Genomic DNA, 27,284 nt, shown 5'->3' on the forward strand with positions numbered 1-27,284 from the left:
AAAGAAAAAAACCTACAAAGAACGAGAGCGAACGCGGGAGGAAAACATGCAGTTGCGAAGGTGGTCGCGGCTCCAACACCTGCACTTGCTCTCTCACTCCGTCCCGACGACAGCAGCTCATTTGTCGCCGCTAATTCCAACTCCCGCGGCCGTTAAACGGGGTGAGGAGGGAGGGGTGGGTGGGGGCGCCGGTTAACGGCCCCATAAAAATAATAATAAAGATATGTAAAAAAAAAACAAAAAAAAACCCTTAAGAGACAGCGTCAGCGCCAGGCGGCTGCGAGGAGCCGGTCATGTGACTCGAGGTGGAGAAGCGGCGACCTTGCGGTCAAAACTCATTCATCTGCATAGATAAATAGCCTGGCAATTACAGCTCGTCTCATACATCTAATGGCTGCTTAATCCAATCACATCGGCCTTGAAGGGCATTTCAGGCTCTGCCCCCCTCCTCCCTTTTTTATTTTTTTGTATTCCGAGGGCGGTCTCAGGCGGCGAAGGGCAGCGTCTCCCGCACGTTTGTCCGTCTGTTGGATAAATCATCAGCCGCTGGGGTCTGCAGTGCGCCACCTGCTGCCCTTGTCATGTATGGAAGGGTTCGAAAGAGACAGCAAGCAACATTCAATAAAGGTGTGGGACTCAAAGCCACAACCTTCTTGCTGGCGAGGGGACGAGGTGCTTAGCCGAGTTGAAATGCATGTTAGTGTAGCCAAGTTAGCCAGGATGCTAATGTTACGGTTACCAGCTAGCTAGCTAGCTTCAGGGATACTTATTCCCTATTCTTAGTCCTCGCGCTAGTTGCAGTAGTTGAACTGTTAGTTTGCACATTTTTGAAAAGAAAAAAAAAACTTTATCGCTACAAAAGAAACAGCAGCAAAAAAGACAACATTCAGAAATCTCCTTTGATTAATTCCCCCTAACGAGATACTTGACACGGACCTTTAATGATGTAGCTCATATTTGATTATTTCATTCCATCCGGCACCCTGCCGTGAGCCAACCGAAAGAAGAAAAAAAAAAAAGAAAAAAAAAAAACTTTTTCTCACACCTCTATCACCACGAAGCCAAGTGTGATTCTGTGGGAAACTCTGAGGAGGAGTTACATCAGCATGCTGCTTCTCGGTGTAGCGGCGAGCGCCGCATCGCGCTACATTATATCAGAAATCAAAGCGTTGCTGGATCTGAGCACAGAAATCCATCAGCGGAGGGGGAGAGAGAGGGAGAGAGAGGGAGAGAGTAGGGGAGCTCCTCCTCGCCCGAGACCGCGATAGCGCACCAAATAAATAAATAACAACTCCCGAAATCCAGCCCCCCAAACCTTCCCTCAGCCCCCCTGAGCCAACTACCACGGCGGCTGATAGCTCCTTATTTTGCACGCCGGGGTCTGTCACGCTGCCTTATGGAGGAGCGCAGGCCGTAAAAAATACCAGTGTGTGTGTGTGTGTGTGTGTGTGTGTGTGTGTTTGTGTGTTCCCAGGAGTGTGTGAAAGGAGTTTAAACTACCAGTCAACGGCCGCGTTTCTGCTGGAACATCGGGAACTAGAACAGACTTTGATGCAGCCGATACGCTTGGAGCACCCGGCGTCCACGGTCGCTCTTTCACAATCCCGGCCAAAACATTTCATTATTAGTTTATGTGTATTTTTTGTGTGTGTGTGTTCTTTCTTTCCACCGTCGTCACATTTTAATGTCTCAACTCCTCGACTGGAGCGCCGCTTGATCCGGCCGTTTGTTAAAGAGGCAGCCTGAACATCTCCGAAGGGCGCATACACACACACACACACACAGACACAGACACACACACACAGACACACCGCTCTACCCACTCCCCCCCCCTTTTTTTTTTAATAACGTCCACTTCCACAATAGAGCGAGCTCGTATTATCTGCAAAATATTTTAGCAGGAGAGAATAACAAGGTGCTAGTCCGGCGGAACAATGGCAGACTTAATGCCAGCTAATATTCCCTTATCGCTGTGGCTCCACGCGGCAGAGGGGGTGGGGGGGGGGGGGGGGGGGGATAGAAGAGCGGAGAAAATTCCCGGCTACAAAAAAAAAAAAAAACCCTGAAACCAGAAAAGCGACTTTATCGCTGCAACAGTCGGACAGTCAGGGGGGGGGGTGGCAGAAAAGCCGTTTGCATCCGAATGAGCAAATAAATAAATACATGAATAAATAAATGAGCGTGCTGGTTCTTTGTTTGGTCAATATGCTCCAGATGAGGAGTGGGTTGCACGCTTGCTGCGCTCAACAGGCGACACAAAGAAGGCGGTGAAGCTCCTGGTCCGGACTAAATACCGAGCAATAGGAAGCATTCAAAAAATGACTGGCAGACTGGGAAGCTACAGTGGATGAACACACACCGGGGGGGGGGGGGGGGGGGGGGGGGGGGGGGTATGTCATGTTGTTTGCGTACTTGGCCACAGGAGGCAGTATATCGAGTTGGAATTCATTCATTCATCTTCTATACCCGCTTATTCCTATTCAGGGGAGCCGGAGAACCCGGAGAGAACCCATGCAGACACAGGGAGAACATGCAAACTCCACACAGAGAGGTCCCAGGCCCCCGGAATCGAACCCACGACCTTCTTGCTGTGAGGCGGCAGCGCTAACCACTGCGTCACCGTGTCGCCCGAGTTGGAATTCTATTTGTGAAACAAACTCCAGAAGGATTTTACCGGATTGGAAAGATTCTCACCTCATTCTCCGTTCGACCAAGCGGTGATAAGAAAAAAACAAAAGGGTTCAATTTTTTATGACGCCACTCACACTAGACATCACAGCAACTCATCCACTTCAGAAACATTTCAACTTCCTGCTATGGTTGGAATTATTGGAAAATAATAATAATAATAATAATAATAATAATAATGATAATAATAATAATAATAATAATAATAATAATAATAAAAAAGAAAGCCTGAAAGCAGCAACTGATGCGACAAATGTTGCTGAAGGTCCTCGTCTGAATTGGGAATCTGAATTCCAGCTGCTCTAATAACCGAACCAATCCCCTGTCACCTTGAGGAGTTTTAGGAGGGCTTAATAGCAGCAAAAGCAAGAGGCCACAAATCAGATGAGGAATCTGATTGGTTGATTTTGAATCCACAAACTCTACCTATTTTCTTTTTTTTATCTCCTCTCTTCCTGAATCTGAGGGAAGAGAAGAATCCTTTTCCCAGACGGACAGCGGGAAATCATCAGGAACAGGATCATCGTATTCCATGAATATCAAAGCCGTTCCCAACAGCCTTTGACTTTAAATATTTGATGGGTTCGATATAAAAAAGCCCGATGTTTCCCTCTAAATCATTGATCGACTGGGAATCACCTCCCAGCCAGCGAAGAAGACTTCTGAAAAATATTTACGGATCCGTTTAAAATGAAAGCACAAAACATCCAGGAACTCTGCAGCAGCAGGTTGGTACCTTCTGTTCATTTACATTGAGCATGTTTAGGCGCTCGCGGTATTTTATGATACCCCGGTGGGCGCTTGGTGTTATTGCACCATTCACAGAACACATACGTCTGGCAAAGCAAGCCACAAAAAAATAAATGAAGCAAACAGGATCAAGTGTGCAGCTGTTTGTTCCGGAATCCCGTCATGTGATAATCCATCAAGTCCTGTTGCCTTTGCAACATTTCCACTCCGCTCCCCCGCCGAGCCCCCGGTGGAAAAAACCCACAACAACAACAACCCCAAAAAGGCACACTCACAGACACTCGGATTCCCTTCACAAGTGAGTTTTTCGGCAAACTCGCTCAAAGTCAGCGGTGCCTTCGAGCCTCCCGGTGCGTTGGCTTGCATCAACCCCGAGGCCTGAGAGTGTGTGTGTGTGTGTGTGTGTTAGCGCGTGCTTTGTGTTTTAGCTGGGGTAAGTATGAGCAGGTGATAAAATAGATTTTCGCTCTCGGGCTCCTGTGGAAAACAACAGCCGACGCACCTGCGGACGAGTGCCAGAGCTGATAAAAAGCCGAATGCATCACATGGACAATGACACTTCACACCCCTCCCTCCCCACTCTTTCACTCGCTGGTGCCAATAAAGATCTCCACGCTTTAGCCGTGCACCCAGCAAAGGCAGGTGTCCCACCCCGCTCCCCCACCCCTCACCGCCCCCCCCGGACAAAGCAACAGTCTTCCTGGGTTCGGGTTGAAAAAGCTCAGTGCCCGCCAGAATCTTTTCCACGATGTCGCCAGGAAACCAAGGTTGGCATTTCAGCCGCATCCCAGGCTGCAGTTAATGAGGTTTTTTTTTTCTTTCTTGTTCTTCTTCTCGTAGCCCCCGCAATTCCCCCTATGCGTGTTTAATAATGTTATCTGAAAGGTACGAGACTTTTCCCACCACTGACTTCTATTTTCTGACTCGGGCTTTTCTTAAAATAACCCCGATGGCTGGGAATCGCTTGCGCGAAAAAGATGAAACGTCTTGACGATTGAATGAATGAATAAATAAATAAATAAATAAAATGTCTGATCTCCCGAGGAGCCCCCAAAACTAGTAATGAAGAAATATACATATTTGTACACACAACCCGTTTTTTTTTTTTTGCAGAGCGTTCCCGAGGAGCCAAAGGAGACGGAGGAGTGAGAAAGACGATGTCAGCAATCAAAGCTAATGAGCTGGATGACTGGCATCTCCATTGTGCTGTCAGTCACATCATAAGCTAAAAGCAGTCAGCCGCAGACAAGGCAGAGAGTGTGTGTCTGTGTGTGTCTGTGTGTGTGCTTGGTGTTTGACTCAGATAATCTGGAACTGCTGATGCGTCACAATCAGGGCGCTGCATCCTCCGTGTTCCTGACGCGGGTGCAAATGAGACCTACTCAACTTTCACTAGCTTGAAACGGTGCACCTGCCCGCCTGCCGAGCTTCGCATCCGGCCGAGGCCGCTGCCGCCGTCATCGTCACCCCAGAGAGCCGGTGACGCAACTGGCGACCACTGTTGGCGGTTGACAAGTCAATTACGGAGGCAATTGATGGAATGACGATATCATCGACCGCGCACTGTTTAGCGCAGGAGTCGCCAACCTTTTTGGCACTGACAGCTACTTCATGAGTCCGGAGTGATATGAAGGGCAACCCGTTTGCTACACACTCCTGAAATAACCAACTCTCTGTTAAATATTATTATTAATGATGCTCATCAATGTGAAGACACTTATCAAGTTAATGAGTTCTCAATAATTATCAACAGTGACTTAACAAGGTTGGATGAAATTGAATTTTAGACGCAGCTCGTGGAGTTGTGCAATCACCATATTGGTGACCCCTGGCGGTTACTCAGCTGTCAGGCTTCAGATTTAGCAGGCGGTCGCTTTTGGCCTTGTGCTAGCTAACTAACCGAGTACCTCAGTTGAGAAAACATGTGCAGCCTGCTGCAGGTCGGGCTACTAATAAGAAAACACTATCATTCTCAAATGAACAGCAAGCACGGTAAGAAACGTAGCTAGATAACAACGTAATTGACCTTAAGCTAGCGACGTGACTTACTTTAACAAACGTCAAAGACCAGCACGAGCAAGATAAGAAGCTCACCATCTCTCTGGGGCCTGCCATGCTAATACACTTTGCTTGTTATCTCCCTCGCTATTTACTGTAAGTAAACACTCAGCTCGATAACAAGCTAACTGTCTTAGCCGAGGTTACCCCGGAGAGATGCACCGCGCTCGTTATCTAGCTCGCTATGTGCCTTAACGCGAATGTTCGGGTGCGCGTTGAGCCAGTTAACGTTGACATTAATGTTGAAGCCCATAGCAGGCTGGCTAACAAGCTAACTATGTGACCGAGTCGTATCCAGACCACCTCGCCTCATGCACTTCCTGGTCAATAGCGGTCTGCTTTCTAGTGATCAGCGCTAGGAAGGATAATAGACAGCTCTCTCTCCAACTTGTTGCTTCTATCGTCACTTCACAAGAAAGACAATCAACGGAAACTCGTCTTGTCAGCGGCTTTTGTTAACTGTCTGCCGTCAACATGACCTTGGAGCGATTATTATAAAGGCGGCGTATGTGTTTCCGTGCGTTAACTTGCGGGCAGCGTCGTGGGAGAACCGGCGACGAATTCCCCTCGTTCTCGCTCGGCAGTGGAGTGATTAGCCAAAATAAAAAGTTGGCTGACAGGTGGGAACGAGAGACGCGCACCCCCGAAGAACAGCATCTGTCACTCCGAGGCGGCGCGCGGCATGTCGGGCTGCGTGACAGCGCCGTGCTAACAAAGCCGCGCGGGAATACAGGCGAGGCTGCAGACAGACGCCGACGGAGAGTGGGGGAATGGAACAGATGGATGGAAGAGCGCTAGCGAAACGAGATAGCTGGCGAAGTGCGCGCGTGTGTGTGTGTGTCTGTGTGTGTGCAGCTGTGACATGGAGAGCAGGGCGCTAAGGACGGGATCAGGCTGAGGCTGGCGTGTCAAACTTCTGTTGTCGGGCGCAATGTTTGCTTTCGCTGGCACATTCTGCTAACCCGGCGCTCGATACTCCTCCTCCTTCCCCTCCTCCTCGTCCTCCTCCTGTTCCCCCTCTTCTTCTTCCTCCTCCTCCTCAGCCAAAGATACTCCCCGAGAGGGACGGCTCCATTTCCAATCTCTGGTAGTGTTTACTTCTATTGACCCGGAGACGGGCCAGCTTTCACCACACTATGCCTCCCTCTCTCTCTGTCTCTCTCTTTACAACACGCACACACACACACACACGCACACACACACACACACACACACACACACACACACTTGTGAGGTGCCACCTGCTACACTCGTGATCCTGGCACTAATGATCAATTCATCCATCAGCAGAGTCGGCACGCCGCAACTTTAGGACATGATACCGCCGTAAATGACAGGTCCTGTGGGAGGCGAGCGCAACACACACACACACACACACACACACACACACACACACACACACACACACACACACTCACGCACACGCACAAACAGTCCTAATAATTGACCGTCACGTGTCTCGCCTGTTCACAAGCGTAGTGGCCCAGTCGATACAAAAGGGGACGGCGTCCAATCATTTTTGCTCTTCGCTTTCTCCTCCGAGGACGACCACGGGAAACGTCGCCATGTCTAAATAATAGAACATACTGTCGGCGCAGAAAATAGCCCCTGGGCAGGCAACTTGCAACCGCCGCAGTCTCTTGACTTTCCCTCCAGCTCTGCTCCTTGGGTGGAATGTTTACCCCCCCGTGGAACTAGCCATCGGCTCGATACGAGCTTCCTTTATTGGGCGGCGGTAATATTTGTCGAGCTGACACACATTGAATTTTTGCTGTTTGTTTGTTTTGTTTTTTTTTTCAATTAAAAAAACAAGAATGGGGAAAAAATATTGTGAGGAATCTCTCTGTACTGATCGGTACATGTTGTCAGAAAGCCAACCTTTTAAGCCGTCATCAGCCATAAATCAACCCACGGAACGGACGAGCCTTGTTAACGTGTGCATGCAAACACACGCTACACACATTTTTTTTTAGCATTGCTATCGGCTGATACCAAAAAAAGAAGCCAAGTCTCAAAAGGACCAGTCAACTCTCCAAGAAACGAAGAGATTCCGTCCTATGTTTGCGTTCGTTCAGCAGGATGTGCAGCAGACGACCCCAAAGTGACGCTGAATGGCGAGTAAAGAAAAAGAGCAGGTTTGGAAAAGAAAAAAAAAAAAAGCAATAGAAAAAAAGGCCTTTTGTGGAGAGTCGTCGCGGGAGTTACGGAGCTCCACGCCCTGAGGGCAGGAGCAGGGAAGCGTTTCCAGTCTGGCCATTCTTCGCTCCGCCATCGCCCACTTCACTTCACAAGCCACCGCCGCGGCTATTAAAATGAAAAGCCGCGCCGGCGCCGCCGCTGTTCTTGCGTTCTCAACAACCTTGTTATTTGCGATGTATATTTCCGCCGGCACGCGCACTCGAAAGTGAGAGTGGGTGTTCGAGGAAGGGAGGAGTCGCAAAGTGAGAGAGAGAGAGAGAGAGAGCGAGAGAGAGAGAGAGAGAGAGAGAGAGGCAGCCTTCTTCAAGGATAAGTAGCGGAGCGGCGAGCGCAGCTGTGTGCTGGCATGGTAACGACTAACAACCTAATTGTTGGCATTGGGTTTTTTTTGTGAAAAGTCGCAATTAATCCGAGCGGCGTCTGAAAGGAATTAGTGCTTCTCTGCACTTCGGTTTAGAGCGGTGGCCATTCTGAAGTGGCGATGACTAAGCAATAATAATAATAGCAAAGATGATTTTTATATGAACCCGTCGGACGAACAAGCTAAGAAAATTCTCCAAATGTGTAGTTTATATGGGGTATTTGGCCGGATTTGACCAAGGCTGAGGGACAACTGTGAAGGACATGGCAGGCAGCTCAACCTGAACCATGTGGACGTTCCAAGGCCAAGGCCAAGAGCGCTAATCTGACCAAACCCGAGTCCCCCCCCACCCACCTGGCCTCATCTCCATCTGCCTATTAGAATTGCCGCGACGCCCGCCGACCGGATGATAGTCGGAGACGGCACTTTGTATATTAATCTGACACCTTGATAGATGAAACACTGAGTTGTGACACTTTTCCCATCACCCCCCGCCACCACCTCCCTTTCATTTCATAACCATAGGCCAAAAATCTCCGAGATGGAAATGAAGCGCGACAGAGGCTGATTTGGGGGGCGGCAACAAGACGAGGAATAAAAACCTGGGGGAGATAAGGAGGATTATGTTTCGACTTAAACCTGCACCGCTGACAACTGCTCCTCAGTGTGCATTATTTATTTAGGGCCTCGCATTAATAGATAAAACTTCCTCCCAAGGCTGGACATGCACTGTGGGGGTTTTTAGAAATCTGTTTGATTGCAACTCACTCCTGCCTGCCTCGACTCGTCAATAAAGATTCATTTGAGAGCTCCGGGGGCAAACAAGCGTGTTTGCTACAAACAAAGCTAGCGAGGAGGCAGAGCTTTCTGCTACCCCTTGGCACGGCCTCCTGGATGGGCTCTAGCCATTTTTAACGCTATTCATTTGTCAGCTAGCGTTAGCACGGCTATAAATGACCTGAACTGAATGGATCGGACCATCAGCGAACAGCGTTGTGTCATCAAAGCGTTTTCGGTTGCTCTGTTTGTCAAGCAAACGCACAAACAAAGAAACGCTGAACGCCGAGGGGACCTGCTGGTCGCTGTGACATGTCAGAAATGATCAGCACCAGTCAAGATCAAATACACTGGTGCTCACTCTTCCCAGTGCACTGCGCAGGCGACACTGCCCGCCGAGTGGAAATCTGGTCCAGCTCCCGTTCAGCTGCACGGCTCAAATACCGAGCCAAAAAAAAAACACACGGCCCGGCTGCATGTCTGTGGATGCGACACCATGCAAAGTGTCTCAGGCCACATGTTTGCCGTAATTCTCCTATTGTCGCGTGGCGAGGAAAACAAACAGACCCCCTCCGCCACCGACCCACCGACTTCCTCCCCATGCGGGCATTTTCAGCTCTGACATGCAAGTGAAGCTGCGATGGTGTGAGAGTGTTATGAGAGACTGCTGCGGCCGACGCTGTCGCTCCCCGAGTGTGTTTGGCGTGCGATTAAGCCGAGCAACGGAGAGGAAACGGCCGCCGCCGCCGCCGCCGCCGCCACCGCCCACGACTGCCGAGTTAATTAAAACAAACGCCTTCCGAACCAAATGCCACTACATCACGACGGCAGGAAAGCAAAGCTGCAGAAGGAAAACAGTAAATAAGGCAACAAAAAAAAAAACTCGGCAGCTAGCGCGCGGCACTATTTCCACTCGTAGGGACGTTTTCTTCTCCCTTTTGTCGCAGCGCGGTGAAGCTGCGGATTTCCGGACGCCAATCACACCGGCACGCTTTGGTGGCCCCACGGCAGCTGTCACGGTTTCAAACTCGGCTGCATCCTTCTGCAAAAAAGAAAAGATTCTCTGATCTCACATTATGGCGAGACGTTAAAAGAAGAAGAAGAGCCGATAATGGCGCGCGCACACACACGCACACACGCACACACACACACACACACACACACAAAGGCAACGGGCGGCAGGAACAAAGAAAAGCAGCTTTCTGTGCAGCTCAATACTCAAATGTCGATATTCCCGATACCAGCTGTTCATTTAAGCATCAGTTCCAATATGAAAAGATCAATATTAACACTTGTCCGCACTAATTTAGAGTAAAGACTGGCTTTTTTCAGCACAATATGAAGGTCAACTACTTCTGCACCTACTTCTTCTACTTCTACTTCCACCAGGCGGTGCAAGTAAAACCCTTCTGCCCGACACGCACAGTTGACGAAATGCACGTTGAGCAGAAGGACGCTCCGGGAAGGTTGCGAGCCAAACAAAATTAGGGCATATCCAAGGGGAAAAACTGTAAACAAGCTGTTGTTCCTGAGCTGCAAAAAAGGAAAAAAAAAAATGTCTGAATGAGGAAGAAACCCAGAGGGTAAAAAAGGAACTCTGACTTTCTCAACCCCAGAAAATGAGATGGAGGATTTTCCGCCCTTTTCTTAAAATGTTGAAGGAAGAATTCAAGGGGAGCCTGGTTTATGTCACATCCTGGTACTTTTTCCGACAGGACGCGCTCTAAGACTTCAAGTCTGAAGGTGCTGGACTCTGTTTATTAGTTAGTAGTTTGGACTGAGAGGAAAAACACTGGAAGCTTGGAGTTTTTTTTTATATATATCGTTTGAAAAATCCAACTTCCTTTCTGATTGTTTTTTGGACACATGAAGCTGGTTTCCATACAAGTATGGTCATTGTATCGTTGTGATAATGGTTTCAGTTTCGGTAAAATTTGCAACATCGGTCATAGCAGCAGTATGGAAGCAGTATTATTACTGCAGCAGTTGTATTTGTCATTTTGGTGAAACCAGCAGCATCACAGTCATGACTCGGCCAGAAAAATGCGCAAATGACCAAATTGTTGCATGACTCACTGTATTTACACCCACTCTGTGGGGTACTGCGTGTATATAACATGTATAACTACCCGCAGGTGGGACTTAATTATCTAAGTGGACGGTGGGCGGGGATTACCGATGGTGGGGGAGGGGGTGGGAGCGTCTAAAAGCATCCATCCCTTTCAAAAGCAGGCGGCTCGGCGTGCAGGAGGCCCCCGGGAGACGACGCACAACAGCAGAAAAAGCGTCGACAAGCAGGGAGCCAGAAAATAAAAGATAAGGAGGATAAAACGGTAGCGGGGGGGAGAGAGAGAGTCCGGGCCGCGGTGACAGTGATTTACGGCGGTGGAGGAGGAGGAGGTTCCTAGCGCAGCGGAGCGCCGCCGCAGCAGGTGGCGCCGTCCTGAGCAGCGGCGACTCGGACTGGTGACAAATCATCACCGTCGCCATGGAGACGCCACCCTTAACCCCAGCTGGTCTTTAACCAAGGCTTGGCCCCCTGGCTACAGTACAGCCTTATTCTTCAACGCAGAGACCCGCCCTCACTGGCCTCTGATTGGATTAGGGGTTTTGGTTTTTGGGATCAAGATTGTTAAGATTGAACGCTGTTGAATGTTGTCGTTGATACTGACGTTGAATTGCTGTTTGATTGTGTTTATGTTGAGAAAAAAAAAAAAAAAAAAAGAAAAGAAAAGAAAAACACACACACAAAAATCCTGGCTCTTGCAAAGGACTTTCCCTCCAGGCTAAACTCTTGTTTGGGTTGGGCCTCGCTTTGGGTAAATGTTAAATGAAATTGTAGAACTGTAGAAGGCTGGAAGCAAGTACAGCGGCCAATCAGAAGCGAGCAAGGACGGTCTTCGCCAATCTCTGTTGCAGTGAAGTAAATACAAACACGGCTTCCATACATTAGCGAGCGGCGCCGACCTCGTAGGACCCTCCCCCCCCCGTGGCCTTCACCCCCCCCAGGCGGTGTGATGTTTAAACACTTTTTAACCCCTTCCAACTCTTGCTTTGCTCCAAGCGACGTTCCGGCTGCTTGACCCTGCACCCCGACCAGAGGCGAGCAAAGTGAACTAACTAGCTAAGCACCGAATACATTACGCAGCGCCTGGAAAAACGGGCATTTCTTTCCTCTTCTCTTGCACCATGGGCAGCCGCGCGAAGCATCGCTTTGTATTTTGCACCTCTGAAAAAAGGCGATTAAATTCCACCACCGTCAAAGTTCTCGGAGTAGAAACGATTAAACGCGCTCATTAAAATGTTGCCGCCGAGTCGTCGTCCAGGCAGGAAGTGCCGGCTCACGCTGCAGCCGCTGCGCTCACTTTATTAGCTCCTACATGAATGTATTCTCTGAAAAGCAGGGTCAGAGATGCTCGCCAGAGACTCACTACTCACAGAGCAAAACCAACGACACGGCTTTTCCCATTAGCTTTCCCATTAGCTTAAGCAAGGAGGGCTACTGGAGCTCTCGGTCGCCTCTCCGGGCTTTCGAGGCCACATCCCTTTGTAAGTGGGGGAAGGACGGGTGAGGACACGCACGCACGCACGCACGCGCGCAGCCACCGCCTCTTCTAGCGACGCCCGCTCGACTGTAGCGACAAACGTAGAGCGAGATTACAAGTAAATGAGCAAGCAGACTCGATAATAGCCGAGCGTTTCTCCCCCCCCTCCCCCCATCATACACAAGCTCATCTCAGAAGAAATGGCTCTTAATGAATTCCATTTTTTCCCCCGAGTGTAATGGTGTAAAAAAAAAAAAAAAAATTATATACACATATATATACAAAAAACTGAAAGTGCACAAGACAGCAAGACGAAGGAGATGTTTTCTCTGCCTAAGTGGAGGAGTTTATGGATTCCAGTCAAATGGGGGGAACGTCTAATGAATCAAAGGCCTCTTTTATTTCGCTATCGCAGGGTTGATGGCACTCAGAGTCTCGGAGCCTAACACGGTTCATGTGGCCGGCGAACCAGATTCCTCCACTCGGCCGCTTCCACTGCTTTCCATTATGCTTCGTGACAGCGACTCAGCGGGCGACACCACAGCGGCAACTTTGTCCAAGTCGGCCTTCCAACATTCCATCTCTCTCTCACACACACACACACACAAAATCTGAAGGCATTTCTGAAGCGCAGGCACCAAAAAATTTCCCCAGTCAAAGTCATGCAAATACTAAAATAAAGCCAGGTACACACACACGCACACACACATGCACACACTTGTGCACGCGCACATGCGCACGCACACGCACAGGCACAACTGCTTTCTCCCTGATTAAACCCGGCCATCTGCTCCAGTCCCCTGTCACCGCTGACGGCTGCTGTGTGTCCAGGCCGGCTCAGAGCAGCCAGAAATCCCCCGACGTGATCCAGCAGCATATTAATCTCCACAAATCTCAACCTTTCCAAAAGGGCAGAAGGCAGAGTGACTTCGGCTCAGTGGCCCCGGGCATCATCATCCTCATCATGACCATCATCCTCATCATGATCATCACCATCATCACAGTCATCGTCGTCATCATCATTATCATCATCGTCACATGATCATCACGATCACCATTGGTGTCATCGCCATCATCATCGCCATCATCATCATCATCATCATCATCATCATCATCTTCGCCACCGTCTTCGCCATAATCGTCGTCGTCGTCATCATCATCGTCATCAAAATGATCATCATCATCACGACTATCATCATCACATGATCATCACCATCACCATTGGTGTCATAGTCATGATTATCATTATCATCACCACTATCACTATTCACCATCACCACCATCATCATCATCATCATCATCATCATCACTACCACCACCACCATTATCATTCTGACCTTTGTGTTAAAGAAACAAGAAAATAGAGCATGTCCTTTGACTGATCTTGTTTCAACCTCACTCTCTCTCTTTCTCTCTCTCTCTCTCTCTCTCTCTCTCTCTCTCTCTCTCTCTCTCTCTCTTTCTCACACACACACACACACACACACACAAAGCAGACTGAAGCCTCTGCCTTCAACCAGGGCTTCATATCTGTGGGGCCTTTGTGAGCTGTGTCGTGAGTGGCGCAGCATCTCGGGGGCCTCCGAGGAGCGTTTGGAGCGAGGTAGACGAACGACCCCGGAGACGACGGCCGGAGGAGGAGGAATGAACAAATAAAGAGGCGGCTGACAGGAGCAATAAGAGGAGCGAGTGAAGACCACGAAGAGAGGGGGGGGGAAAGTTCCCCTGGACTGGTTCCCCATCTGTTATGTTTTGTTTTTTACGCCCGTCAGCCAGTGACGAAGTCAACAGGTTGGAAGAGTGGAAATTTTTCAAAAAATTCAAAAGTAAGCAAACCTTTCCAAAGTGTGGTCAGGAAGGTCCACGTCTGAGGCTGGTAGAGTTTGCAACTGTATTGCCAAGCTTTAGTTTGTGTTTGCAGCGAAGAGTCAGTGCAAATAAAATATTTGCTGCCATTGTCGCCTTTCTTCAGAGCCTGGCGTGATTTTAAGCACTGCGAGCAAAGAAGATTCCCCCCCCCTCGTATTTCATTCTTAAAATCTCAGTTCTTGTGAATTGTGCTCGTTTCTCCGAAGGCCTCGAGTCCATCTGCCCGCCATGTGCAAACTCTGTCGCTGAGCGTTTTGTACACGGCGCTACTTTGCACGGCGACACACTGAAAATATTGAAATGCTTCATACAAAAATATTTGACTCGGGACGAATTTGATGGGAAAGTGTCAATGGGACCATGTGTCAATATTTCTAGATGTCCAGCGGAAACATCACACAGACACACAATTCTCAATTAATGCGGTGCAAAGTTGCCGCACGGAAAAGAAAAAGCCGTGTCCCTTCCTGTTATCGTTGCAACGGTGAATGAAAGAAATCAAACGCAGTTACGCAGCACCGCCTCAGAGGGAAAACCAACTCTGTTTTGGTGTTTGATTTCTCCCCCTTCTCACACCCTCCCCCCTTTGTCTCGCTGATTCTGCTCTTCATGCCCCCCCCACCGCCACCTCTCTTGCACATACACTCGCCGAGTGCCGAGTAGGGAGCCGCAGCAACAGCAGCAGCAGCAGCAGCAGCGGCAGCGGCGGCAGCAGAAGAAGAAGCTGCTGGAAGTTGTTGGGCGACATCAGAGACGCTGAGACGGGAAGTGAAAGATAAAAGGTGGAGGAAGGGCGGCGAGAGAGAGGGAAAATGAAAGGGGGGGAAAAAAGCCAGGGGAGATGGGGGAGAGGTGAGACACTTGCACACCCGCGCACGCACGCACACACACACGCATGTGCTTTAATCAATACGGAGGGAGCGCGGGCGCCGCCGCCGCCGCCGCTAAATCACTTTCCTGGCAATAACAGCGAGCAGCCGACATCCCTCTTTTTAATACGTTGCCAGAGTGTCGGCGGCTGATACGCACGCGGCCGTGTGGAAGAACGCTGCGTCTGTGTGTGTGTGTGTGTGTGTGTGTGTGTGTGTGTGTGTGTGGTGGGACATCAGTGATGTATAGGCCTGGACAGTTGGTCTGAGGAGGGGAATCATGATTAGGTTGCGCAAAGTCGGGGCCCTTGCTGGCACACACACACACACACACACACACACACCCTCCTCCTCCTCCTCCTGCTGCTCCTCCTCCTCCTCTTGGCTCCTCCAGGCTCCTTATCGTGTGTCCTCTTTCATGAGCGCTCAATGCATCAGAAGCTGCTCTCCTCACAACGTGGATGCAGCAGGACGGCAGAATTTCATTACGCCCGGGCTCGGCGCCGTGGCTCTTCTCATCCCCCCGCGGTCACATCGATTCGGAAAAGGGTGCGACTGGGCGGGAGAGAATATTGAGGTGGGGGGGGGGCAGAGGGTGACAACTCCTCCACCTTCGACCCTCGCCAAATGTGTCAGCGTGCCCGGATTACACGGCGACCCCGGCAGCTTGACCTTCGCTTAACTGAGCCGCCGCCGCCGCCGCCGCATCATCGTCCTCCTCCTCCTCCTCCTTCTCCTCCGTTATTGACTTGATTCCATCTCGAAGGGTCTCGCCCTCCTTCCTCCTCCCTCCTCCTTGCCCCATCCTCCCCGTCAACTCGCTTTCTTCCTTTAAAGTGCCGCTAAATAAGTAATGTGGGGGGAAGCGAGTCGAGCCTGGACATGGATGAGTTGCGCAGATGATTTTTTTAAGGCCTCGTTTTTCACCCCGAACTGAAAAACTGAATGCAGACCATTTTTTGGGCCGTTTCTTTTCCACAAATGCAAAAAAAAAAAAAAAAAATATGGCGCTCACACTCGTGCTCTCCCGAGTAAATACAAGCACCTGGTATTGACCCAAAGTCAGATTCAGCAGCTGCATTTTTATTTTTGTTTCATTTTTATTTACACAAACTTTGCTTCCTCTTTGACGTTTGGCCTTTTGTGTTCGCAGTCAAACAGGCCTCAAAGGTTCTCGGAGAATATTCCTTGGCAGGCGAAGGCTTTCAGAAAACTTTTGTTTAGTGCATAAACACACATATCAAGACGAACCCTGGTTCATAAAGAAAAACGCAGGCCAGCACGCAAACTTTTATTTTCAAGATTTTGCGAGTCCGTAAGGTTCCCACTACATTATACTTAATAACCCGCACTGAAGCGCGTAAGCGGGAAGCTCGCCACGTGTGGCTTTTACTGTCTGTTTGCACTTGGCGATCAAAAACATGGCGGTGGCGGCAAAAGAAGAAGAAGAAAAAGAAATAAAAAGCTATGAAAGTTCTCAGATATTTCAAAAGTAAGTGCAGAATGAAACACACAAGGGAACTGCAACAGTTTTCTTCTAGAAGTCTATTTTTTCGTTGTTTCCGTGGCAGCACTTTAACGGGCCGATGTTTCCTTCCTGCTGTGTTTGCAGCTTTGAGTTTGCCTTCCTCTCCTCTTTGCATTGAGTGCAATTACTGCTGAAGCTGCTGCTGAATGCAGCTGAAGCTCTCGCTCGCTTGCCGCTGCTCTCCTCTTTTCTTCCTCCTCCTCCTCCTGCGGCCTCGCTCGCCACCTCCGCCGCATTAGCCGAGTGCTAAGAGCCGAGCTAGTTAGCACAGATTCAGGTGGGGCGTCACGCTAGCTTCCCAGATCTCTCTTTAAAAAGGCTCTTTAGCTCAGATTTCTCACTTGCGCTTTCACGGCGACTGTTAGCGGGTCTAATAATTTGGCTGCCAAGACGAGAAACCTTCATCATCTTCTGAATGACTAAGGCCCCGCATACACGAAGATGGGTTTCTCTGAAAAGACAGAAATATTTATTCGGTTGAGGGCGTTTTCGAAAATGTGCTGTTTCAAAAAAAATCTGTCTCTGTAAACGACCCCAAAACACTTCATCCACGTTGCGATGCGGCGCGAGCAGTCGTTCAGGATCCATGACCACTTCCCATTCGCGCCAAATTCCAACCATCAAACTCTCATGTGTTCCTCCCATAGGAAAACACGGACTACAGCTCCCACAACTAGCGCAGGCCGGGGTATCATTATTACTATTATGCGCGCTTAATATGAATAATGAAAAACCAGCGCGTATGCTTAATTCCAACGGGCGCGTGGAGGAAAACAGTATCTGCAGCGGGGAGGCGGTGGCGCGCTTTGTGGGAATCTGAAGTGAACAGATGACTCGGCGGCCGCCTGCTCATAAATAAACCAAGCGCCGCCTCTCGCTCGCTCGCTCGCTCGCCCGCCACGGAATTAAGTGGGAGTGTTTACGTTGAGCGAGCGGGAACCAACGGCAGTGGAATTCACAGAGAGGAAGCAGGTGGACGGGAGAGCGTGAGCGCATGTGGAGGAGCCTGGTTCACAGAGAAGAAGGGGGGGGGGGGGGGGGAAATCCCAGATCCGCAGGGGAGAAAATATGTGAAGGATGATGTTCTGAGAAGGTTCCGGGTTCTGTAGGTCACAGAGGACGGAGGGCGAGTGATGTGTGTGTGTGTGTGTGTGTGTTTGTGTGTGCGTGTGCGTGTGTGTGTGCTTGCACTGATGTGGAGGTAAATGTTTGGGGTTGCCAGGGAGAAAGAAAGGAAACATCGAGGAGACGGAAAAGAGAGCGAATGGCTGTGCAATCAGTTGCAGGCATTGTTTAAAATGAAGAAATAAAAATGCCGACGGGGTTTCCAGAGAGAGAGCAGCCTTCTTTCTTCTTCTCCTTCTTCTTCTTCTCCTTCTTCTTCTTCTGGACCCTCTTTCTTTTTTAATCAAAGTGGGCCGAAACACTCGCTCAAACGGCCAATCCAGAACACTCAAGTAGGCCACAGCTCCTGCTTCTTCCATTGTGCTGCCAGTCAAGGCGTATTAAAAAAAACAGGTCCCACGTTACGACCCGTTTCCAGGTCTTTAATGCTCCATCCCTGGCTGCAGCCGAGCAGCCCGAGGTGCTTAATCATCTACATCTAAAAAAAAAAATAAAAAATAGCCCTCTGTTTTCAGCCTACTACAAAAAAAAAAATGTCTGGCTGCTAGGAAGCACTACTAACGCTGATACTCAGTTGCCACATGTTTAAAGCGGAGAACAACAGGGAGGAGGTCTCAGAGGACGGAGTTAACATTGAATAGGCTAGTGACATTGGTGACATCACAAAGGGCTGATTTGAAGAACGTTGCATTTGATTTTTAGCACACACAAAAAAAGAAAAAGGCACCTAAAGTAAAGGAAGTAAAAAATCTTTCTGTTGTGCTTATTCACAGTTAAACGAAATACTGCTATTTTTCAAAAAAGTGACCTTTAAAACCTACTTGATTTTTCATTATCCGCCTATTAATTCTTGCGCAAGACAGAAAGGATCTTGCACCACATGTGTCGGCGAAGCCGCCACCCATTCACACTTTGCAGCCCTCGACTCCTGGGAGGATGGGAGACACCGGCGCCGGTGAGTCGCACCCATTTCCTGCTCCTCGCTTCCACAAAGGCTGCAAAACCGCCGTTTCCCCACCGCTCCTCTCCCGACACCTTCACCTCTCGCAACACCCGCCGGTTCCTCCACCACCTGGTCTGCGTGCACAGTGAGGTGACGGTTAAGGTCGCACTTGGCACGCCGAAGGTACCGACCACCCTGCAGTGTGCATGCCGGGCCAGGAGGCGGCGCTGTGGTCTGACGGAAGCTACTTACAAAGACGATAATCAGCCAATTTTTAGCGCCTAAGTCAGGCCATAGGTAGACGTTAAGCTTCTTAATCCAGCCCCGAACTCGAAGAAATTAGATTAATAGTCAGTAAGACGAAAAAAAGCTGTATTTCATCCATTTTTAAGAGTTTTAAGAGTCATTTCAATAAAGAGCTAAATACTGTGGGGCTTCAAAGACACTGATTTTGTGGTAACTTTGCATTTTCTACATATCCCACGATATATTTTTTTTTCCTCCGATGCGGCGGGTCACCTAAACTCCCCATCCATCTGCTCCTGCTCCTCTGTCAAACGTTCGAACCCATTGTGGCCAACACCAGTCAAAAGGTTTGCCCAGCCCTGCGCTACGTAAACGCACACACGATGCGTAGAGTGAGGCGGGAAAAACTCCCGCCTGCCTGTCAACGCTGCTTTAACAATGGCTGCTGCCATTAGAAAGAGAGAGAGAAAAAAAATCTGCTTTAAGTTGCCTAAAAAAAAAAAAAAAGCCCGCAGTTTCTTTGTTAAAAAAAAAAAAACAAAAAACGAAGGCGAGTCGCAACGGAACGTATTTGCGTTAAGTCCTAAAAAGCCCGAGTGTCACGCAGCGCGCCGGCGGGATAATCCCAGCGAGACCGACGTGCCATTAGGAGAAAGAAGGCCGTGAAAGAAAAAAAGTGCCAAAACCTATTACCAATCCCCGCCCCCCCATCATCCCCCTCTACCCCCCCCACCTCCTCCTCCCTCCTCCCCTTTCACTCGTCTCCACTTCTGGGCTCCCTGCTTGTCTCTTTCTCACAGAGGGCACCTGGTGCTGCATCTCTTCATTAATGCATGGAGGCGGAGGGAGCGTGTCGCTCGCACACACACACACACAGACACACACACACACACACACACACACACACACACAGAGCATCTCATTCCGTCACAAGGCCACTTATCTATAGTGAAAAGCATGACTACATTGCGGCTGCCCTCTGACAATAGGAGCTGGGGGAGGAGGGAGGGAGGTGGGGGGGAGTCTGCGTGTGTGTGTGTGTGTGTGTGTGTGTGTGTGTGTGTGTGTGTGAGAGGGAGCGAGGGAGGGAGTGGGAGAGAGACGGAGACGCCTCAAAGCAACAGTCCGGTGTCGAGCTAATCATGCTGAAGGTAATGAAGCCGCCTCGGCGACGCCGCTCGCCTGCAAGGTTAATGGAGCACCTGTGTGCTGGGAGGGGGAGGGGGTGGGGGAGGGGGAGGGGAGGGGGGGCGGAGGCGTGAATCCCGGGCCGAGGCGTCTGTGTGGTTATGTATAGACTCGCATTCCTGCCTTTCTCTCGAGATCCAGCGTGAAGGAGTAGCAGCAGCAGCAGCAGCAGCAGCAGCAGCAGCGCGAAGCTCCCAAGGTGCGACAGCGACACACACACACACACACACACACTGGAAGATGCGCAACACAAAAAGAATTAGTGTAACTTGTCAGGAGAGGAAAAAAAAAAGAGGAAGAAGAAGCAGAAAGTGAAAAAAATATCAAACAGCCAAACTGTGGCGTCTGGCAGATCAATGCCATTTAAGGGGGAATATTTCTGTAATTCCCGCACAGATCTTCCAACAAATATTCAAATCTGATCAAACAAGCCATTTGCGCTGACAGCTTTCAATTGCATCCGGGCGGCACGAGCCTGAGCCGTCTGAGCGAGGCGAGAGAAGAGGGAAAAAAAAACAAAACTTTTTGGTTGCGGGGAGGGGCGGCAGCGAGCGAGCGAGCGAGAGTGAGAGAGTGAGCGAGGGAGAGAGGGAGAGAGGGAGAAAAAAGCAGGCAACTAAATTATGCAAATGTCTGTCAGTTTAATGAATCAGAGGCAGAGAATTAGCAGCCTGTTAGTCTCTCTTAGACCCACAAATGCCGCTAATACAGATGGAGGGCTGGAGCCTGATTTCATTATCGACACTCTGAAAGGGAGAGGAGGGCGGGTGGGGAGGGGGAGGGGGAGTGAGGGTCCGGGGGAAGGGGGGGTGGGGGGGGGTTGAGGAGGTGAGGGTTTTTTGGTCATGTGTGGGGAGGGGGAGGGACGTGGAAACAACACGGAGCCGCCGCTATCAAGTCCAGATATCAAATTAGCCAAATGAATGGAACAAGATAAAGCGAGGGGGGAGGCAGGGGGAGGCAGGGGGAGGGGGTGGTGGCATGAACACCAGACCAGAAAATGGTGGTGGGGGAGGGGGGGGGGGGGGAGTGGCCGTGGACGGGACTGGTTTGGACGATCGATGGAGCGTGAAGTGAAGACGGAGCAGAACATCGCAGTTCATTAGCCGGCGACGACGAGCGGAGGAGACCATGGGCAAAACACACACACACACACACGCACACGCACACACACACACACACACACACACACACACACACACACGCGCGTGCGCGCGAGCGCGCAACGGAGTTGTTAATTTCGCCTTTTGTCCGCCTCTGAAGGGTCTTATCGCCATCTCTCCTCTTCCTCCTCTTCCTCCTCTCTCCCTCCCTTCTCTCTTGCCTACCCCCCCTCCTCCCGATCCTCTCCACCTCTTCCTCCTCCTCTTCCTCCTCCTCCCGCTGCTACTGCTGGCAAACAAGCTGCCAGCCAACTCACCGGGGAAACTGTAAAGAGCCGCCGCACAAAACTCACCCCCCCCCCTCGAGCCTCCTCTCCTCTCCCCCCTTGTTTCTTCTTCTCTCTCTCTCTCTCTCTCTCTCTCTCTCTCTCTCTCTCTCTCTCTCTCTCTCTCTCTCTCTCTCTCTCTCTCGGCAAAGAGGTCTCGCCTGGAACGCAGCGAGCGACGGCCGCCGCCGCCTTTGCGTCTCCGAGCCGCGAAATGTGAGAAAAATCAATTGTCTCTTTCCGATGCAGCGCGACGTTGAAAAGGCGCCAAAGACGTTCAGGCACTCGGTGTCAGACGCCGTGTGTGCACGTGCACGTGCACGCGCACAAGGCTTCACGGTGGTGCACGCGAACAGTCGGGAGGCGTGAACCGAGGCGCCGGCGAAAACTACAACATCCTCCCTCGACAATGATCAGCGTTTTTGCAGGAGGGGGTAAACAGAGGGCTAAATATGCTGATTTCTGGAGAATTGAAAGGTTTTTTTTTCCAGCCGATCAAAAATTGAAACCACTAAGTATTCTAGAAATAAAACCACACTAATTCCTGTTTATTTCCACAACGTTGCTAAAAACCAATGCAGACTTTCCAACAGTGTTTGTTCACAGGGAGTCAAATGTAGATTTGCTCCAAACGCCGCCTTCCCAGAATGCACCGGGGCCTCGCCTTGGGGCGTTTCTGCTGACCATCTGCCGATCGACGTGGCTGAAAATTGGCAGTTGACTTATAGAAGGAGCGTCCGCAGCGCTCCGAGTGGTGGAGACCGCTGGCCGAGTTAAACCACCGACTGAGATGCGAAGCCTCCACAAACAACAGTCCCGACAAACAACAAACAACGCACCGGCAAAACGATTTGTCAAGGAAACGACACCTTTAATGTGTTTTCCAGTTGCTGGACTTCCTTTTCTTTGACCTTCAACGTTAATTTTTACCAACATTAAGTGAACGAAGCGCCGCGTTTCACTGTATTTTTATGATTGGTTCACGAAAGCTTTTTGAGCTTTTTCCCCCCACCTCATCTGGATTCCAGTGGCTTGTTACAGTCGGTTTTTGCTTTATTTTGTTTCTCGCTGCTTCAGGGACGAGCGCTCGGTGACGAGAGATGCGTCCGTCGCCACACGTTAACCAATCAGAGAAGAGTCGGTCGGTTGTTGGACGGTCGGTCGGTCGGTCGCGCGGATCAACCAAACGGCCATTGGCGATCTGCGGCGACCGCAAACAGGCGCCATCGATTGGTCAGTGGGCGGCGCTCCTTACACGCATCGATCGGACAACGACCAGTTTGGACGCAACACCCCCACAAAGGCAACTTCGGAGGTCGTTTCCTCCAGACTCTCGGCCCAGACGGACAAAATTCTTTGTTTTCCCCTGGCAAAACGAGCAAACTAGAGCGACAGTCATTAGACCGACTACACACTTCATCGCCATCTAGTGATTGAGGCAAATTAGAGCCCAGAAAAGAAGAAAGAAAAAAAGAAAAAAAAAGAAAAAAAACCCTTTTGGGTTTCTCTAGCTGGGAGATTCTCCCCCAAATTAAATGTGACGTGGACACGAGAGAGAGAGAGAGAGAGAGAGAGAGAGAGAGAGAGAGAGAGAGAGAGAGAGAGAGAGAGAGAGAGAGACGAGCGGCCAAGGCACCTACTTATTCCAGCATGTCAATTCGGGACCCTCCAGCAGAAAGCGCCAAAAGGTTTGATGAAGTGGCGGCGGCGGCCAAACAGAGGCAGGCGGGCGGGCGGCTGCTCCACTCGGGTTCCAGCTGGCTGAGGAGGAGAAAAAAAAAGAAAAGAAAGAGAAAATAGAGAGAGAGAAAAAAAAATAAGACAAAGTCAGTTTGCGGGGGTTTATTACGGACGAACGCGCAGGATTCCGGAGTTGCGGAGCGAAGGGTTATCGCCCACGCAAACAATTAGGTCATGTTTTCTGTTTTTCCTCCACCGGTAATTATTATTTTCTGCTCCTCGCAATATTTAAACCTCACACGCTGTTTCACATGATTGTCGAGTTCCAGGGAGTTTATGCAAAAAACAGCCAGCCAGAGGACAAACAGTGAGTGGCAGGCCCTGACAAGATCCTACATATCCCGCCCCCTTCATGCGAACAGCCAATCAGCTTCAATGTCCTCGCCAAACGGGAAAAAATTGGCCAATCGTTGAAAAAACAATGTCTCTGCACAAGCTAGTTAGCGCTAGCTCCGTATGTATGAGGTAGCCAAAGCATTAGCTTATGCATTAGCAACCTCTAATTTCACTGGTAATCACGTGTGCATATATATGTTTTTTAATCAGGGACTGTCAGGTCTGGTCTCTCCTCAGGCATCTGATTGGTCAATTTAAGAGTCAAGAGCTGAATGGAAAGAAACTAGCGGCGCTACGTGGCTAACAGGTGAAAGCAGAGAGGATTTCAGGATGCGCTGCCGATTGGTTGTAATTGTGCCTGTCGACCAGCTGACCTCGGCAAAGAGGAACCCTGTTAGTCTGTTGCAGGTCGCCCGATCACATGACCTAAAGGTTATTTCGAAAAACACGATTCCATCCGACATTTAGCGCATTAGCTCTATCAGCAAAACAGAGCCAAAAAAAAACAACCGCTCTTTTGCAAACTGGGGGGGACTCTTCTTCTTTTATATCCACAATTCTCCCATGCGATATTCTTGAAGCTTTGAAATGCTTCATGAAAATTTATTGACGGCCATATCGACGCGTGTCATTTCCTGCCTCGCCGATCTCGAGAGGAATCTACAAGGCGGCCGATACTTAAGTGGCGGAGATTTTTTTTTTTTTTTCCCTTCTCCTTCGTCCCCCTTTGTGAATGTTGCAACCTCTGCTGCCCCGCAGTCTGCCGGAATGTGTGAGCCGCCGTGTTGCAGCGTGACAAAACGTGTGTGTGTGTGGGTGTGTAGCGTAGTGTCAATAAAGAGAGAGTGAGAGAGAGTGAGAGAGAGAGAGGGTGAGCTGTGGCTCCAGCTATTTGTCAGCAGCGCTGCCGTTTCACTCGACTGAAAAGACCAGTGGAGGGCGGGGGGGGCGAGTACCACCTCCCCCGACGACGACACACTTTCTCTGGACTGCCCTCAGACACACACACATGCACACACACGCACACACACGCACTCGGGAATGGAATGAACGAGAGCGCACACACCATTACCGCTGGGCGCACAAGGATGCAGCGATTTTAACAACGATACATCGTAACATGTCCACAAGCGTGCAGCCACTTAAGCTTAAATGTCTCACACACACACACACACACACACACACACACACACACACACACACAGCCAATGTAAGTAGGAGTTGAGGGGTGGGGGGGTCGCACATCGCACGTATGAGCGCACGGATGCACTCGAGGGCACTCGGGCGGACGCACATATGGATGCGGAACACGCTCGCACCGGGTTTTAGCTGAATGTGAAGCGACCCGACGTGGTCGGATTCACAGGAGATGCATCAGTTGCTCAGCAGAGCATCATAAACGCTCGCAGCTGTGCGTATCCCTGGCCGGGCCGGGCCGGGCCGGGCACCTCTGGGCGGTCGACTGCGCGGCTACAAAGTTTGTTTTATCGCTGCAGAAGAGCGGGTGACTCGCTGTAGCCCGACCCTGACCGACTCCATGGTCTCTGTTTATATCTGTGGGACCACTTTTGGTCATGTCCAGTTCATTGTGTGTGTGTGTGTGTGTGTGTATGTGTGTTGCCTATAATATTTAGTGTCTCTTTGTGTATGCACCTTGCATCTTATGTCTGTTTGTTGGTTCATTTTGTTACTACCGCCTCAGGGACATACGCAACAATTCCAGCGTTGCTGTTTTAACCCGTTTAACTTGTGAAAGTGGGAATTAACGATGTTCTATTCTGTTCTTGTTGGGTTTTTTTTTATTACAGCCAATCACCAGCAATGTCATAACTGAACCAGTAAAACTGTCACGCACTGTAGCTTTGTTGCGATGAGGCGACAGCAACGATATAAAACGACTGTGCAAGCTAGCTAGCGCTAGCTCCTTTCTTTGAGAAAACCCTTGTAAAAAAAACAACCTCATTACACAAACAGGTTTATAAGTCACTTCAGGTGAGGAGAGTTTTGGAGAATTCTTTCTAAAGGGAATGCTTTCAGAAAACCCCACTTTACTATTGCAATGTCGCAGAAATGAAAAGCAACATACCGGGGATGCATAGCTTCGTAAAAATGCGGCTAACAAAAAAAAAAAAAGTGTTGCAGATGTAAACCTGAGTTATGGGTTTTGGGAAGCGGCTGATTCTAAAAGACTCCGAAGTGACGACAACACCTCATCCTGCCGCCGCCGGTAGTGAGTCGCACATAAAAGGGAAGCGGCGTTCATTTTCAGCACTTTTCTCGGCAGCGAGGGGTCGTAACCGAGTCGAATCCATCGTCTGCCTGAGACGGATGAGATTGCGGGATGAGACTGTAACACCGGGTAGCGGCGCTGCCACTGCTGCCGTCTTGTTACGCTTAACATCATTTTGCTTTGTAAAACAGCCTCCTGCTGTCAACAAGAAGGCAGAATCTCAGTGAACTGGAAGTGTTTGACGCACATCTCCCACACAGGAATCTTAACATGAATGACTGTTTGTCCTTTTGCAAAAATTCATTGTTTTTTTTTTTTCACCTAAAGTCCCAATAAACTCCCCAGAAGTGAGAAAAGTCTGTCCTTTAGTTTCTTTTACAAACTACACTGGAAATCAACTCCCTTTATGACAACAACAGCCCCAGCAGGGTGTCGGCTGTGCCCCCTGTTTTGGTTCCCCTTTAGCAGGAAGCTAAACCGTAGCATTTTAGCAGGAGGCTGTAAACAGGTGGCTCGATGTGCTAAACGTTGTGTCGATGCAGTGTTGCTCATGCGAAGCGGGGACAAGGGATGATTAAAAAAAACACATTGAGCCGCGTCGGTAAAACTGAGAATTCTTCGGCGGTGAGGCCGCAAACAGAGGGCTAAACATTGCTGTCGCCATGTTGACAAGGTGACGATTTGAAGACGAGAACAATGTGGGTCATTTAACAGCAGGCAGAAAAAAAATATCATTTTCTTTTGTTGTCATTTTGTTGCCATGAAAAAGCCTCACTCACACAAGTCGGATCAAAGCAGCCCCTCCCGCCCGCCCGCCCGCCCACTCCCTCCCCGCCCACTCCCTCCCCCACCCAGGGGGGGTTAAAGCACTAAATGGACTCGGTACTTTTTCCATTTCCACTGAGGCGCCTCGGCCCGCACAGATAAACCGGCGGACGGCGCCGAAAAAGGTGACCTTCAGCGCCACGCTGGAGTGTAATTACCATGTATTAAACAGCCTGACCCCCCCCTCATTTGCATCCACCTCTGTTCTTTCTTTTCTCGGAAGGGTTTTTTTCCCTCTTTTTTCGGGCAAAGATCACACTCGAGTCTCCGAAGGAAGGCGAGCGCCAGTCGTTTTTATTTCTTTTTACCCCCCCCCCACACACACCACCACCACCACCACCCCCAACCCTCCCACCAACGCAGACGTTATTTCATCTTAGCGCTGAACCTCGACGGATTAGATCAGGCTGCTTATTGGGTTTGATGTGAGGTTTTATTTGTTGTTCTTTCAAGAAAAAAATTAAAACTAGTTTAATATGCTGTCAGTTTAAAACTTCAATTTCCAGTGTTTCAAAGCGACGGTCCGCCACGAATCAGTCACGATGTGGCCAACGCTGCATCGTGCAAGGCTCCGGTGA

General features: G+C 49.9%; 1 protein-coding gene across 3 annotated transcripts in view; it reads right to left on the reverse strand.

The window, feature by feature from the left end:
• The window catches only part of klhl29 (kelch like family member 29), a 216,111-nt gene that overhangs the window by 143,176 nt on the left and 45,651 nt on the right, over nt 1–27,284 (reverse strand). For 2 of the 3 annotated variants that reach the window (XM_076044723.1, XM_076044721.1), the window contains one exon: nt 23,216–23,336. The gene's annotated coding sequence lies outside the window, so the exon portion shown is untranslated. Of the gene's footprint in view, nt 1–23,211; nt 23,337–27,284 lie in introns of all 3 variants that reach the window. The other variant, XM_076044722.1, reaches the window with a different exon arrangement.

The sequence above is a fragment of the Nelusetta ayraudi genome, unplaced genomic scaffold (genome assembly GCF_046127955.1).
Source record: "Nelusetta ayraudi isolate G7.1 ecotype Tasmania unplaced genomic scaffold, CSIRO-AGI_Nayr_v1 ptg000082l, whole genome shotgun sequence".
NCBI lineage: Eukaryota > Metazoa > Chordata > Actinopteri > Tetraodontiformes > Monacanthidae > Nelusetta > Nelusetta ayraudi.